This window comes from Ailuropoda melanoleuca, chromosome 1 (genome assembly GCF_002007445.2).
Source record: "Ailuropoda melanoleuca isolate Jingjing chromosome 1, ASM200744v2, whole genome shotgun sequence".
NCBI classification, from domain to species: Eukaryota; Metazoa; Chordata; class Mammalia; order Carnivora; family Ursidae; genus Ailuropoda; species Ailuropoda melanoleuca.
Genome location: NC_048218.1, coordinates 155,286,542 through 155,303,138, shown reverse-complemented (window position 1 = coordinate 155,303,138; position 16,597 = coordinate 155,286,542). Strand labels below are relative to the sequence as shown.

General features: G+C 38.3%; 1 protein-coding gene and 1 pseudogene across 4 annotated transcripts in view; both read left to right on the top strand.

The window, feature by feature from the left end:
* CRPPA (CDP-L-ribitol pyrophosphorylase A) overlaps positions 1-16,597 on the top strand; it is a 290,868-nt gene that overhangs the window by 78,264 nt on the left and 196,007 nt on the right. The gene's annotated exons all lie outside the window — the stretch shown is intronic.
* LOC109489332 lies at positions 6,665-8,158 on the top strand (annotated as a pseudogene).

Sequence of the window (16,597 nt, the reverse complement as noted above, 5' to 3'; positions counted from 1 at the left end):
GGTGTGATGGCCTGGATCCTTTGCTGTTTGCCAGTGGCATACTCTGCTGATCCATGATGCAATCCATAGAACATGCAGAAAGTGATCTATCTATTGGGCTGTGTTTTTACTCCCGTGTTTTATATACTTGTTGATAACAAATAAAATCTCAACTCCTTGTAGCTAAGGGGATTTATTAAATTCTTTAGAATAGGATGTTAGCTATTACAGAAGAAATATTGCAATTGAGGTGTCCCTAGATGATCTTCTAATGTGCCCAGATGATCCTGCTGTAATAATTTCTTTCCAGTCTGTAGCTCTCTGTGCTATGACGTTTGTCCAGCCCAGGGTCCAGGGTGGGTGAGGGGCAGTTATGCAGGTCTTAGTTCATTCTCTGCTCAGCAAGCCTTTTGTGGATATATGTGTTAATATGCATGTTGGGCATACTACATTCCTTAGCATGTATTGCATATATTTGATAGACTGATCTAAAGACAAATAGGTGTTTTTGTTTTCATTGTCTAGCTAATGAGGTGTAACATTGCCAGTATATTTGACATCTTCAGTGTGCTCTTTTTTTGTTTGCATCCCTGTCCTGATTGTGTTCCCTTCCCCACTATTAATGTGTTTAATTTTGTGTTAATAATTTTCTTGCCATCCTCTATAGTCTTAACACGTAAGTTGAGTGTCCAAATATTGCTTGGTTTTGAGTATTTCTATGAAGAGAGTCATACTTGTAATATTTGATTTTTTGTCCATCTCTGAGATTCCTGTTGCATATATTTGTAGTCTGTCACTTAGAGTTGCTTATTATATGATACACTATTCACCGAATTCTTCCTAGTTGTAAATTTGAAAAAAACATTTTCAACAACTTAGTTTGCCATTGCTGTATCATTGGTGTGAATACACCATCCACAAACATGGTAGTTCAATGTTAATTTACACGTAGGGATCTGTGGGTTGGCTGAGGTTCTGATCTTGGACTTGGCTAGATAGCTGTGTTTTGGGGTAGCGCTGCCTCATATTGCAGGTATAGGCTGTACAGTTTCCCATTCTTCACCCTTCTTTGACGAGCAGTTTATCCAGGCATGTTCTTTTATGGAGATGGCAGAGGTGGAACAGAGTGGAAACACCCAGGGTTTCTTAAAGTTTAGATTTGAAACTGCGACACTGTCACTTCTGCCTCCTATTGGGTAATGCAAATCATATGGCCAGACTTGCAGTGAATTCATTTTCTCCATCCTCAGGCTTTAGCCATCATGGATCTGTTTTCTGTCTCTATAGTTTTTCACCTTCTAGAATGTCCTACAAAGGAATCATAGATGTGTAGTCTTTTGTGTCTGGCTTATTACAGGAAAGCGTAATGATTTTGAGATATAGTCATGCTGTTGTACGCATCAATCTTTGTTCCATCTTATCACCGAATAGCTTTTTGGGGGTTCGTATTTACCTCAGTTGTTTATCTTCAGGAAACTTTAATTCCCACTCTTAGTTATGACTTGTATTGGGATGGAGATCCAAAAGAACTCAGTTCATAAAAAAAAGCTACAGAGTTTCATAGGTAATGTGTCAGTTAAGAGTTAGTGCTGGCGGAAGTAAATTGCAAAGTGAAAAACTTGTAAAGGTGTTAAAGTGTCATGGGAAATAGGAGAAAACTAGAGATAAGGCTGAAGATACTAAATTATTACAAGGAGTGAGCCAGAAAGGCACTACTGGGCAAGTTGTGTAGAAAAAAGGTGGGTTAATTTTAAAACTGTACTTCTGGTCAATTGTTAAAGTTTTAATTACTTACACTGAACTCTGGTTAAATTTTCTGCAACTTCCACAATGTGCCGATTAAAAAAAATAATCTCTTGAAATGATAAATGTTTCTCTTCAGTTCTCCCAGCCTATGAGCATACCTCCGATATGCCTGGGATGTCCTTGTGTTAAAATTGCCTGTGTGATTTTCCCCAGCCTTTCTCCTCCTTCTCAGTACCTATTGTATTTAATGCCTGGTAAATTTTCCATAAATATTTGCTTAGTAAATGTATATCAGTTTTTCTGATCATTCCTTTTCATGTTTCTCCCCATGAATGTTTGGTATATATTTACAACTTCTTAGTATTTTTACTAGATGTCCTACAGGTAGCTTAAATCTAACTGATGCCATTAGCTTAACCAATATACCTACTCTTTTTTTCTACATCTTTCAGGTTGGGTAACAATGTCACCAATCCTGTAGCTACTGGAATAACATGTGGCTTTGGATTCTTCCTTCTATTTCCTGGACTTATTTCAGATAACCATGATCTCTTGACATTCTGGAATCGGCCTTTTAACAGTTCTCTCTGCATGAATTTAAAGCTGCCTTGTGTCTGGGGTTGGATAGTGCTGAAGGGTTTCCATTTTTCCCTTAGTTTATATTGGGACTAGAGAATGCATGCATGTGTAGTATGTCCAGTCAATGTGTTTCTGGGCAATATTCTAATCTTAATTTTATCACTAACTTTTGATCAGTTTACTTTTCCAAAGATGGTCCATAAGAGAGAAGAATAGAATATCCTGGTGAAAGTTTTTAATAGTGCTTGACAATATTTGATTGTGAAGGTCAAAAGAATGGCTAAATACAGGGTTTTAGAATTACTGGTGAAACTCATTTTCCCATGTTAACTTTTCTCCCCATTTATCTGAAAGCCAAACAGGAAATAACATCTTCTAGGTAGTAGTCAACTGATACGAATGGCTAGTATTTGTCTCTTAAGTTCATAAAAATTTCCTTTGGGTAAGGTTGGCAAAAATGTAATAAAGTGACACTTTTGTTTTTCAGTTGATAGGTGCTTGAACTTTATGTAACTTTATGAGGAGTATAACCTTATGTAAAATCATTTAAAAACTTGTACACAAAGAAATCCTGTCCTCAGCCAGGTCATTTGTGCTTTGTTTTCTGAAGCATGAGAGTTGCTTCTCTGTTATCAGCCTCATATGGGCTTAGTCTGAAATTGCTTATTTATTCATAAAACGATCTGATAAATTGTAAGAACCAAGCTTCTTGGATAACTGTCTCTCCTGCAATTCTAGAATGCATTGAATAATTCAAACAATGTAAATGTATGCAAAATGCTTAAAGTTTGATTTTCAAATGATAAATGGAATGCAGGTGTTCATTGTTTACCTAATTGTAAGATAGGCTATTTTGTTTCTACTTGAAACATTCTGAGCGTGGATATGTAACTGCAGAGTGAGAAACCTGTGCAAGCATGCCTTTGATTTTTTTCTCTAATGTATATATTGTTCTTTGTTGGGCAAACTTCCCAGGCTGCCTTGCAAAAATAATACTATGAATGATGTTAAAGCTGGAAGGATAGATAGGTAATTGGATTATTTGTAGCCATGGACCATGACATGATTACCATAAAACAATGGATCCAAACTTCGATGTGTGTTATAAAAGTCCAAACTTGTAGAATCCTTTCCCAGAAAAATAACCGCATTATACACAGAATATTTTATTCAGAGGTTTTTCAGTCCCTCTGAGACCTATTCATTTACCTCATGTTAACAACTTTGCTACATTCTCATATACTGTTTATGGGAATATAAATTGAAATCACCTTTATGGAAAATAATTTGAAATTAAAATGCACATACTCCAGCTTCTGGGTAAAGATAACTGACTGGACACTTAGCTAATTTTGATCATTCCTGAAGCCTAATTTAAAGCTACTAGAAAGCTGGGGTGCCGGGGTGGCTCAGTCAGTTAAGCGTCTGCCTTTGGCTCAGGTCATAATCTCAGGGTCCTGGGATGGAGCCTAGTGTCAGGTTCCCTCATGCATCTCCCTCTCCTTCTGCCCCCCATCCCCGTGGTTGCTCACTCACAAATAAATAAAATCTTTAAAATAAAAAAAATAACGCTACTAGAAAGTGATTAAAAATATAGACCCACAGAATAAGGAGAATAAGAGGGGACAATGGTAAACAAATAGCTAGAAAGCAGGTGAATTAGTAAGTAACTGGCACGTTAAATCTGAGAAGGCTCAATTAGAAGAGTGGTAGGGAAAGCTAGGAATTAAAATGATCTACAATAGAGTTCCCCAAAAGTTGAGGGTCCGGCAGCACCTTTAGAACTGAGTGAAGGGGTACAAAATATGAAGGGTTCACTGGAAACTACTTAAGAAGCAGTTTGGTGTATAACTCACCATCTCCTCTCCATGACCTACTCCCTACCCCCAAACAAAGGAAAGTGGGGGGTGAAATATTCCCTATGTCTGGGGAAAACTTTGGGTATAGCTGATGGAATGAGTGCCTTGCCTAAAATAGTGACTCACAGACCACGTGTTTACTAGTGGCTGAATGGGGAAAGCCATGGCCCCTTATCCCACTAAGCAGCTGGTATCTTCGTGGCTTTGCTTTCCCTCTTGGCTGATAATTGGAAGAGTTTTGTTTGGATAATCTGTCCAGTCTAAAAATAAAGACCTGAAAATACTAACTTCAGAGGTTCCCCTGTAAGCGTCTTAACCCCATCACACTATGGTGAAGCTTACTGTTCACAAACTACAACTCTGCCCCCATTGGTTAATAGCTTTTGAATCTTCCACTCTTAGAGGCTGACAAGTATTACTGGGCCATCTAAAGAATGCGCTTCCTGTGGAAGATAGAGACCGAAACAGGGAAGAGTAACACGGAGGTTGCAGCAAATAGGCTGGGAAAGAGAAAGGTTTTAAAAGTTAATGTCATTACAAAGATCAAGTTATTGTAAACAGGAAACAAGTTCACAGTGGTAAAAAACAAAACATTTAGAGAATAAAAGATCTGGGATAAAAGCAAATCTGAGAAATGCTTCCCCAAAGGACAAAAGGATAAAATACAGGAAAGAAGAGAAAATTAGAAGTACAGTCAAAGAGAGCCAATACTCAATAACAAAATTGTCAAAAAAGAGAAAATAAAGGGGAGGAAATGACAAAGAAATGAGGCAGTAAAAAGCGATTTAAAAACTTAACTCTTGGGGCGCCTGGGTGGCTCAGTCGTTGAGCATCTGCCTTCGGCTCAGGGTGTGATCCCGGCGTTATGGGATCGAGCCCCACATCGGGCTCCTCTGCTGGAAGCCTGCTTCTTCCTCTCCCACTCCCCCTGCTTGTGTTCCCTCTCTCACTGGCTGTCTCTCTCTCTGTCAAATAAATAAATAAATAAAATCTTAAAAACAAAACAAAACAAAACAACTTACCTCTTAGGCTCCCTTTCTCAGAAAGCTATTAGAGGATTTGTTCCGTAAAAATGATATGGTCATTCAAGAAAGATTACATGGAATACAGAAGAGAATGGATTCATGACAGCAGAGAGATGTAGATTATCCCCACTACGATGGTATAGGGCGATTTTAGAATGATAGCTGTGTAACTGGCAGAGGACAGAAAGCTCTGAAGACTCCAAGGGTGATTACTTCAGGAATATAAAATTGGTGAAGTGTCTTGTGTCTAAATATCTGGAGAGTAGAACTAAAATACCTAAGTATTAGCTGTTGAATGAGTCCTAAGTATATAGAAAACTAAACACTTGGTTTAGAAGATAAGTTCTAATTCCAGGGAAGACAAAGGCTTGTGAAAGAAAGGAATTCTAATCTATGACTTACCTGGGAGGAATGCTTACATAGTGATGTAAACACTCAATACTGATTTAACCAAAATTATGATGTTGAAGGGATGGGGAACAGTAAGTATTAGTGTGTATTGTGGTGAGGTTGGAAGGAGAGGGGACAAAATTAATTCTTCAACAGATGGCCAAAATTTCAGAAGATGAAGAGTATGTTCACAAGTATGTTCAGAGATAGGTTGTGGTAAGTAGGTTAGTTGACTCCAGTTTTTCAGTCCTCTGACACTTCTAATGTGCCCTTGCCATGTCCTCTTGGTGAATGAAGTATATTTCTCTGGTTGGTGATTCTGGATTGGGCCTTTTGACTTGCTTTGGGATTTTTCACAGGCATGATTAGGCAGAGGCTTAAATGTGATTTGCTGTTGGGCTTCCCCTCCTGTGGCTCTAGTATTGCCATTAGGAAGGCGTACACTGGTTGGTTGCAGCCCCTCCAGTTTGTCTTGCAGAGGGTGACCAGTAGGTCAGAGCTGCTACAGCCAACTCCGCACTGCAGCTAGAAGCACAGTTGTCGCAGCTAACCCACAGCTGTGTGAGGGAGATGGAAGCTTATTACTACATGCCACCGAGGTCTTATCTTTGTTCTCCTGCAATCGTTGACTATTAAACATGGAAACGAATAATAATCAGTTGAAAGAAGAAGTAATTGCATCTGGGCGAGGTGAACTATTTTATAATGAATCTTGTAGGGATATTTGGTTCTTCAAACCATGTATCCTTAAAACTGATAAAAGTAAAATTGAAAAGGGAATCAAACAACAGGATTGATTAATAGTTGGAGTTCATAAAGGAGATCTAGTGGATAGATAATGGATGGAGGCACCTAGGATGCTACTAATAAGTTTTTAATGCCTTCAGTTGTACTTCCCTGATTTTTTTTTTTTAAGGGCAGTCTAAGAAACTGGAGGTTTCCAACCAAGATCAAATGGTAGTTTTATGGTGTTGGATGCCTCAGTGAGTTAAAAGGGCAAGTTTAATGTGCAAAGAGAGTAAGAGAAATGATAGATTGAGGTTCTGATCAGAGATTTGTGTTGTAGAAATTAAAAATGTCAGAAGAACCGAAGATAGAGGTGGCTGCCAAAGGGGAGGATAGGTATGGGGGACTGGCAAAATGGGTGAGGAGAATGAGAGGCACAGGCTTCTAGTTACACAATGTGTAAGTCACTAGGATGAAAGGTACAGCATAGGGAATATAGTCAGTGGTATTGGAATAGTGTCCTGTGGGGACAGATGGTAGCTCTGCTTGTGATGAGCAGAGCATAATGTATAGATCTGTCAAATCACTGTCGTGTACTTGAAACTAATGTAACATTTTGTGTCTGCCCTACTTGAATTAAAAAAGAAAAAACAAAAACAATTGAAATAAAGGAACAGGTAAGGGAAAAGGAACAAAATAAAAGCAAGTTTGCAGGGTTGAATTGGTAGGGGGAGTAGAGAGCAAATTCTGGGCTAGTTACCCTCACACCCTGGGAGGAGCCGCAGCCTCCCAGCAGTTGGCCAGGTCACTGTCACTGTGACCTTGGGCAGCGAGGCGGGGACCCACCAGCTGCTGTTGCCGCCCCTGGTCAGCGCTGCCCACAGGAAGGCTGGCAGCTCGGGCTATGGTGCGGAGAGTGCCGGCGCCTAGCAGCAGGGACAACAAAGTAATTCCAATGAAGGTTCGGGAAACAGTAAAATGGTTCGGTGTAAGGAACAGATATAGTTTCATCAGGAAGGACACCGAGGAAGATGTGTTTGTGCACCAAACTGCCATAAAGAAGAACCTGGGAAGTACCTTCGCAGTGTAGGAGATGGAGAGACGGTGGAGTTGGGTGATGGTGAAGCAGAAAATGGTGCAGAGGCAGCAAATGGGACAGGCTCTGGTGGAGCTCCGGTGCAAGGCAGTAAGTATGCAGCAGACTGGAACCGTTAGAGACTCTATTTATGTGGCAGTGGTCAGCCACACAGTTACGAGCAGAATTACCAGAAGAGTGAAAGCCGGGGGCAGAACGAGGGATAGGAGAATGCTCCCGAATGCGGGGGCCTCCCACAGTGCAGGTTCTACCACCCTACTACCGGCGGAGACCCTATGGGTGCCCACCCCTCTGTATTCCGCCCTGTTGTGCAGGGAGAAGTGATGGAAGGTGCTCACAACCAGGGCGTGGGAGAACAAGATTGACAATGGAGATAGAATGTGTATCGGGGTTATAGACCAAGATTCCGCAGGGGGCTTCTCACCAAACAACCTGGAGAGGACAGCAACAAAGAACATAAGGAAAATCAAGGAGGTGAGAGCCGTGGTGAGCAGCCACCACAGTGTCCATACTGCTGCAACTTCAGTTGCAATGCAGAGGCCCAGAAAACCCTAAACCACAAGATGGCAAAGAGACAAAGGTAACCCATCAGCAGCTGAGAATAAGGTCCTGAGGCTGAGCAGGGCCAGGCTGAGTAAATGCGGGCTTTTACCATCTCTACCATCATCAGGTTAGTCATCCAACATGAAGGAATGAAGACGAAATTCCAGCAATAAGAAATAAACAAAAGACCAGAGCTGAAGACCTTAAGTCCTTGCTTTTTGCCCATTGACCAGATATATGGAACTATCTGTATTATCTCTACAGCATGGGATTTTTATTATTTTTACCTAAAGATGTCTCTTTTTTGTAATGACAAAGGTGTTTTAAAAGAAAAAAATGCCTCATTTTTCTCAATACCTCTTTATAAAGGTTTTTAAATAGTTTCATATCTGGTCAAGTTAAGATTTTTAAGAACCTCATTTTTAATTTGTAATAAAAGATGATAGCCTTTTAAAAAAATTTTTAAGTCAAACGACAAGCATCTGTTAAAGTTCTTCAATAATCGTCAAAACCCCCAAGTTTCTAGGATTGATTATAGTAAGTAGTTGTTCAGGTGAAGATAAAAGGTCAAGGAAGCTTCTAGAGGATCTGAAAGTTTTTGTGTATAAACTTGGAATTCAGCCAGCGTAATGTCAATAGTTAGAATAAAAAGGAAGACTGATCCATGTGCATAAAACTGCAGAGCCTGTGAAGTAGTGAGAGATGATAGTACTGTCATCTTCATAGTACTCTGATGGCATAAATTCTGGAAGGATAGGACTTTTTCTTGGAAGAACAGCGGGGATATGGAATGCTGACTCTGACTTTAAGCCCTATCAGTAGGTGGTGGTTGGGAAAGGCAGTAGGTACTGCTTCAGAATGATGTCAAGCAATTAGTATATCTTCAGATGTAGGAGGTGAAGAACCTGTTAGGTCATAAGTTGGAGTGTACTGCAGCATAGCAGAATGGTATAGTAGAAAGGGTAGAGAAGGAGGTTAACTATGGGGTGAAGATCCATGAAGAAAGACTGAAAAATGTGGGACAGTTATTACTTTGGCATTAGTCATAAAACTGTACTACTACACACCAGAAAACACCAGTAAAGGAATATATAAATAACAGAAAGCTTCAACTATGTGTGATTTACAGAGCACTTTAAAATGGGCAGAGAAAATCCATTACTCTGATGGTCACAATTGAGAATTCATAATAGTTAAACGCACTTTTTTTTTTTCCTATCTTTATTCTTCCAATTACAGTCCTATTCTCATCTTTCTTGATGGAAACTGGTGTAAAGGAAAGCAGAAGGAAAAGATCAGTACACATGGTCAGAGCTACTCCAATATTGGTACAGAAGAAATAGAACTTTACATAAACATTAGATGTTATCAAAAAGCTTCTGGCTATGTGTTAAATCCCGATTTGTATAGTTAACTATCTAAATTCATAACCACTATCCAGCCTTTATCAAGGAATGGCCATAAACTAGACACTAAACCAGACACCTCACGTGTCTGTTCCTTTTAATAATTCTCATTCTCCATTTCTTAAAATGGAACAAACAGGAACAGATGACTTAAATATCTTCTCCACAACTTGTCATGTGGAAAGACCGTAGCTGGGATCCAACTGACTCCATTTGACTTTACTGCCCATGCTCTTAAACACTTGGCAATAGGGCTCAAATTTATGAGAGTATACATATACTTCCATCAACTCAGCAAACCCATTTAAGGAATTGTTATAAATTTTAATATACAGTTTGCAAATTTCTTCAAATTGTTAAATTGAAAATACCTTTCATTTACTATGATGCCAGAGTTTGTTTTGTAATAGAGTAATACACATAAACTGTTATTTTTAAATTCAATGTTCAGATTTTTAAATGTTCTATAACTTAATTATCAGAATATTAGATTGGTTTGTTGAAAGCATGAAGTATATTGTTTTTTGTTTTGTTTTGTTTTGTTTTAAAGATTTTATTTGACAGAGACACAGAGAGGAGAGAGGGAACACAAGCAGGGGGAGTGGGAGAGGGAGAAGCAGGCTTCCCACTGAGCAGGGAGCCTGATGCAGGGCTTGATCCTAGGACCCTGGCAGCCGAAGGCAGATGCTTAACGACTGAGCCACCCAGGCACTCCGAAATATATGTGTTTTGAAACAAAATACTTAACTCAGAAACATCTGTTTCTTGAGAATACTCATGTTTCATATAACATTATACTATATAAATGTTACATGATTTTTTTCAGTATGATACACAAGGACAGTGTACATGTAGTAAGGGTAAAAAGAAAGCCTGTGTGTCAACTCTGTCCCTTGTTCTTCCTTCTTAGAGGCAGTTTGTCCTGAGACCCTCCAAAGAGATTCTCTTCATTCTTAAACTACGTCTGTGCATTTCTTTCCATTTGTAGGCCCCTTCCTGAGGAGGCACAGGGCCTTCTTTTACTTGGTTTCTCATTCTGCCGTGTGCATAGCAATCATCTTGAGACTCTGCTTCACCACCGTGTTAAGATATCCTGCTTTCTATATCCTAGGTCTTCAGTTGACCCATTATACTCCCCAGTTTTATGGAGCACCATGTCCTGAGAAAGAGTGCATGGGGAAAACTTCTGCTTTCCTATGCCTGTAAAGAGCTTAGAAACTGTCACTCCTTTCTAAAAACAACTGACAAGTTGAGCAAATTGAAAAATCAGCATTTCTTTTTAGAGCCATCAGAAGTGAGGCCACAGGGCAAACTGCTGTCCTCACGGACACAAGGGAAATTTAAAATATTTTGAACTAAACACAAATGAAAACACTTATTTTTAAATACAGCAGAAGCAGTCCTTAAAGGGAAATACACGGTGTTGAATGTACATGGTGGAAAAGAAGCAGCATCTAACTGATAATCTAAAACTCCATATTAGGGATTTAGGAAAACAGCAAATATATTCCAAAGTAAGCAGAGAAAAATGGTAAAAACTAGAGCAGGAATGAATGAAATGGAAAACTAAGACAACAATCAAACCAAAAAGCTGATTTTTTGGAAAAAATTAGTAGAGTATACCACACAAAGAAGAGCATACTCAAATTACTAACCCAGACAGGAAATAGGAGACGTCTTCATAGAACTGATAGAAATAGGAATAATATGAACAACCCTGTCCTCAAAGTTGATAACCTAGATGAAATGGAATGGTGACGTGAGAGAAACAATCCACCACAATTCACATGGGAATAGACAAACTGAGTAGGCTTATGTCTATGAAAGAAATAGAATCAATTTCCTAAAATAGCCTGAAATCCAGATGCACTCACTTGTAAAATCTAACATGTTTAAAGAAGAAATTATTTCAATTCTCTATATTCTCTCATAGAAGATGGAAGCAGAGGGAGGGATTGCTAACTCATTCTGATGCCAGCCTAATAGTATAAGTGGATAAGGACATGATAAGAAAACAGCCCACTGTCATGAACATAAACGAAAAAATCCTCAACAGAACATTAGCAAGTAGAATTGAACAATGCATGTAAAGAATTAAAGACTTCAGCCAAGTGAGCTTTATCCCAGGTATTCAAAGCTAGTTCATCTATAAAAAATCAACTACGGTACATCACATCTGCAGGCTGAGGAAGAAAAAAGAAAAAAATAGAGAAAAAAGAAAATATTTCAATTTATGCAAGATTTGACAAAATCAAGCAGCTATTCATGGTAAAATATTAGCAAACTAGAATAGAGGGAGCACTTCCTCAATTTGATAAAGATTAGGTACAAAAAACCTACAGCCAACATCATACTTTTTTAAAGATTTATTTTAGAGAGAGTGTGCACACGAGTGGGGTGAGAGAGGGAGACAAGTAGACTTCCTGCTGAGTGGGGAGCCCAATGCGGGGCCCAAATCCGAGATCATGAGCTGAGCTGAAGTCGAGTCAGATGCTCAACAAACTGAGCCACCCAGGCACCCCTGCTAACACCATACTTAATGATAAACTACAAGCTTTTCCACTAAGATCAGCAACAAGGCAAAAATGAACTCTCATGATTCCTTTTTAACATTGTACTAGAATTCTTAGTTAATAAGAAAAGGAAATAAGTACTCTGGGAAAGGCAAAATAAAATGTTCTTTGCAGATGACATAATTGTCTTTGAAGAAAATCACTAAGAATTAAACTGGAAATAAGCGATTGTAGTAAAGTTGTATAATTCAAGGTTAATGAACAACAGTGTATCACTTTCTTATGTAATAGCAACGAACAGGTGAAACTTGAAATTAAATGCATCATTTGCATTTAGTGCCCCACAAATAAAATACTTAAAAATCTGCCCAAGTATATATTAGATCCATAGGAGGAAAACTACAAAAATCTAAGCAAAATTAAAGAACTGAATAAATTGGTATCTATTCCGTGTTCATGAACAGGAGGACTTAATATTACCCAGATGTCATTTCTTTCAATGTGGTGTATTGACTCAAAACAATCCCAATGAAAAACCCAGCAAGTTTTGTGTAGATGTAAACTGATTTTAGAGTTTATATGGAGAGAGCAAAAGATGCAGAACTGTCAGTGCAATATTGAAGGATAAAGTTGGAGGACTGACACTACTCAAGTTCATGACTTACTGTAAAGCTACAGTAATCAGGACTGTCTAGTAGGTGGAAGAATACACAGACTTTATTTCTTTTACAAAAATTCTGAAGGGATTATAGACCTGAATGTAAAGGAAAAAACCAGAAAACTCCTAGGAGAGAGGATAAAACTTAGTTGACCTTGGGTATGGTGATACCTTTCTAGATAAAATGCCAAAGGCATGATCTACAAAAGAATTGATAAGCTGGACTTTGTTAAAATTAAAAACTTGTGCTCTGCCAAGGTCACCCTAAAAAACAAATGATAAGCCAAGCCAAAAGGGGAGAGAATATACCTATAAAAGACACATGTGATAAAGGACTTTTATCCAAAACATATTAAACCTATCAAAACTCAACAAGAAAAAGAAAAAAGGGTAAAAAACCTCAATTGGTAGCTCACCAAAGAAGATATACAGATGGCAAATAAGCATAGGTGCTCCACACCCCCATGTTGTTATGTAAATGCAAATTAAAGCAATGAGCTATCACTACTCATCTATTCAAATGGCCAAAATTTAGAATGCCATCACCTAATGCTCGTGAGAATATGGAGTAACAGGAATTCTCATTCATTGCTAGTGAGAGAGCAAGACAGCACATTCGCTTGGGAAGACCATTTGACAGTTTTCTTATAAAACTAAACATATTCCTACCATATGATCCAGTAATTGTACTTCTTCGTATTTACTCAAATGAATTGAAATCTTAGGTTTACACAAAAATCTACATGTGAGTATTTATACCAGCTTTTTTCGTAATTGCCAAAACTTGAAAGCAACCAAGTAGGTGAATGCATATACATAAACTGGTACATCCAGCAAATGGAATGTTATCTGTGGCAAAAAATGATCGATGAAGACATGAAAGACAGAGGAAATTGAAATGCATGTCATTATGTGGGGGGAAAAAAGCCAGTCTGAGGAGTGCAGAGAATTTTAAATGTGGTGAAAGTACTCTTTAGGATACCAAAATGATGGATGTACATTGTTATACATTTGTGCCAACTCATAAAATGTAAAAACACTGAGGGAATCCTAGTGTAAGCTGTGGACTTGGGGTGATGATGATGTGTTGGTGTAGGTTCACTGATTTTAACAAATGTACCACTCTGGTGTAGAACTTTGGTAGTGGGGGAAGCTAAGAGTATGTGGGGGGTTGGGGACATGTGGGAAACACCTGTACTTCCTGTTCAACTTTGCTGGGAACCTAGAACTGCTCTAAAAAGACAAACCTATGAAGCTTAGAATGAAAATAGTGCATAGGAACTAAAATTTTGTTGAGATCTTCAGTGTTCGTAGAAATCCATATTCTATCCTCAGGTGATAAATAAGTTTTCTTGAAGTACAGTTTTATATTGATGATGATTATTTTCAAAATTATGGAGAAACCGTTCCTTTGTTTTTCTAATTTTCATTATTGCTATTATATCTCAACTAATTTGGGTTCCTGCTTTTTAGGAGACCTTTTGTTGTTGCTGTTAATTGGGTTTGGTGTATTTTCATCCATTAGCTTCTACATTCTTTGAGACTTTTTAATTTAGAAACTCATGTTCTTAATTATTATTATTATTTTTAATACTTGGTTCTTTCTCCTACTTTTTTTTGTTCTTTTTTTCTAGTTTTTCTTTTTCTTTCTTTCTTTCTTCCTTCCTTTTTTTTTTTTTTTTTTTTACATATTGGGCTTTGTGGTTACTGTTTTTTTCTGTATTTTCCACTCTTTTAAGTAACATCCTATTTTATGAGTGTAAACACTTTCTCATTTATCATGCTGAAGTCTTTTTTTAACTGCGGAGTTCCTCCAAAAGATTTTATTTTTTGCCTTTTTGACCTTACATTTCATGTTAGTCTTGGGTTTCAGTTAAATCTGGGTTTTCTCGTCTTGTTTATGTGTTGGAGACTGATTGGAGTTGGTGAGTTGTGTAGATGGAGCTTTTTGACTTTGACTTTGAGATGGTCTGTATTTGGGGATCTCTGACAAAAGTATCCTTAGAGCTTCTGCCTGGGAGGATTATTGCTTGGCATTCTTTTGGGCTGCAAGTTTAAGGGGGCAGGGGGTTCTTAGCATCAGCATGTGGATGTTATCTGTGATATTATTATGATCCCCATGCTGATTGCCATGATAAAGATAAAATTTTTCAGCAAATACACACTGATTAACTTTCTTGATTTAAAATCTGTTGTCCTAGTTGTTTTCTATTTGTTCCATATGTTCTGTTTGTCTCTGTCTGTCTGCCTTTGTGTTAATTTCTCATTTTTTAATGATTCTATCTTACCGATTTATTTTTAACTTAAGAATGTTTAGCGTATGCCTTGAGTGTAGAATGTGCATGTGGTCACAGTCTCTTTCAAACAGTAATATGCTATTCATTAGCCCATAGTCACAGGTTACTGAAGGGAAGCCTGTAAGGATGTAAACACTCCTACTGAGTATGTGACTTCCAGAGGTTCTGTATTCTCGTAGTTACCTTCACTCAGTACTTAGCGATGTGTTGAAATTCTCCATTTATTCCTTCTTACCTGCTTGTATTACATCTTCTATCTCTTGTTCTTGTGCTGTATCGTAGGTGAGCTGGTGATGGCACCCTCTCTGTCCTTGGGGGAGGCATGCCTTTTCTTAGATTTAAGGCTACTTGGTCATCTTGTGACCTCACCTATGGTGGGTTCAAGAAAAAGTTAGGGTTTTGTAGTTTATATGATTTTTCTTCAGGAAGGAACATTACTTTTTCCAGTTTTCCATCTCTTACACAAAGTAGTAGTCATCAGTGTTACTGATGATAAAAATAAAATTCTTATTGTAGAAATTACCAAAACCCCCCATAAATAGTTGTAATAGTAGTCTATATGATGAATGACAAATTCAGGCTACTCTTTCTGCCAAGATTGCTCAGCCTCTGTTTTCGGAATATATTTCATATATCCCTGACCCAGAACTTTCTGTGTTTCCCATTGATTCTAGTGACTGGTATCCTAAAGACTTCATACAGTTTGTGGGCTGCTGCCATCTTGGCTGGTACAACATGTGACTGGCAGGAATAGAGCATCAAGTAATTCTCTTTTCACCACCTAACACAGGAGGAAGTACCTGTCCTGTGGTCTCCTCTCAACATGTATTTTGTGAGCACTTTTAAGGCTTTCCACAAATGTGTTCAATATCTTGCCTCTGAAAAGAGTCAGGAAGAGGGTTATTGCTGGTCATCGTTGGGATTTGACCATGTGTTAAAGAGAGCATTCTGTTGACTGTATGTAGAACTCACATACTGCTAAACGAGTCTGTACAGATGTTGGAAGTACAAAGAAGAGGCTTAGCATTTGTCTTACTTAAATATAACTAATGTTGATAATACTTTTTAAAAAATTACTCTAAGAAATATGTGATATTAAGTAGTGTATCAGAATAGAAGATTTATGCTGAGATACCATTCTGGTCAATTTGAGACTATGTACATTTGGTGGTTCTGTTTCCTTCTCCATTACCTTAACAAACCGTTAAAGTTAGAATTTTTGGAAACTCTAGTACAGCAAAGCAGCCCTGGCAATGGGTGCTAAATGGCATACTGATATTTGTGGCTTTCCTGCAGTCTTCCTTACCTGGGTATGTTTGTTCTAAAACATAAATCTGTCAGATGTCTAAAACTTCTATGTTTGTATGCCACCTTTTGCCCTAAAGGTATACCTCTTTCCAGTTTTATTCAGGCTTTAGAATGAGATCAGAGATCATTTCCTTTGAAATTTCTCTCCAATGCCTTCACACAGAATTAAGTATTTTATCTCCTGGTCTACTTGTAGATATTCTTCCAGTGTTGCATTTATCATAGTCTTTTCCAAAATATTTGTTATAGATCAGCCTCCTCTTTAAGATTTGAGTCCTTGGGGCACCTGGGTGGCTCAGTCAGTTAAGTGACTGCCTTTGGCTCAGGTCGTGATCTCAGGGTCCTGGGATCGAGCTGAGCTTTGCATCGGGCTCCCTGCTCAGCAGAAGTCTGCTTCTCCCTCTGCCCATCCCCAGTGCTTGTGGTCACTCTCTCTCTTTCGAATAAATAAAATCTTAAAAAAAAGATTTGA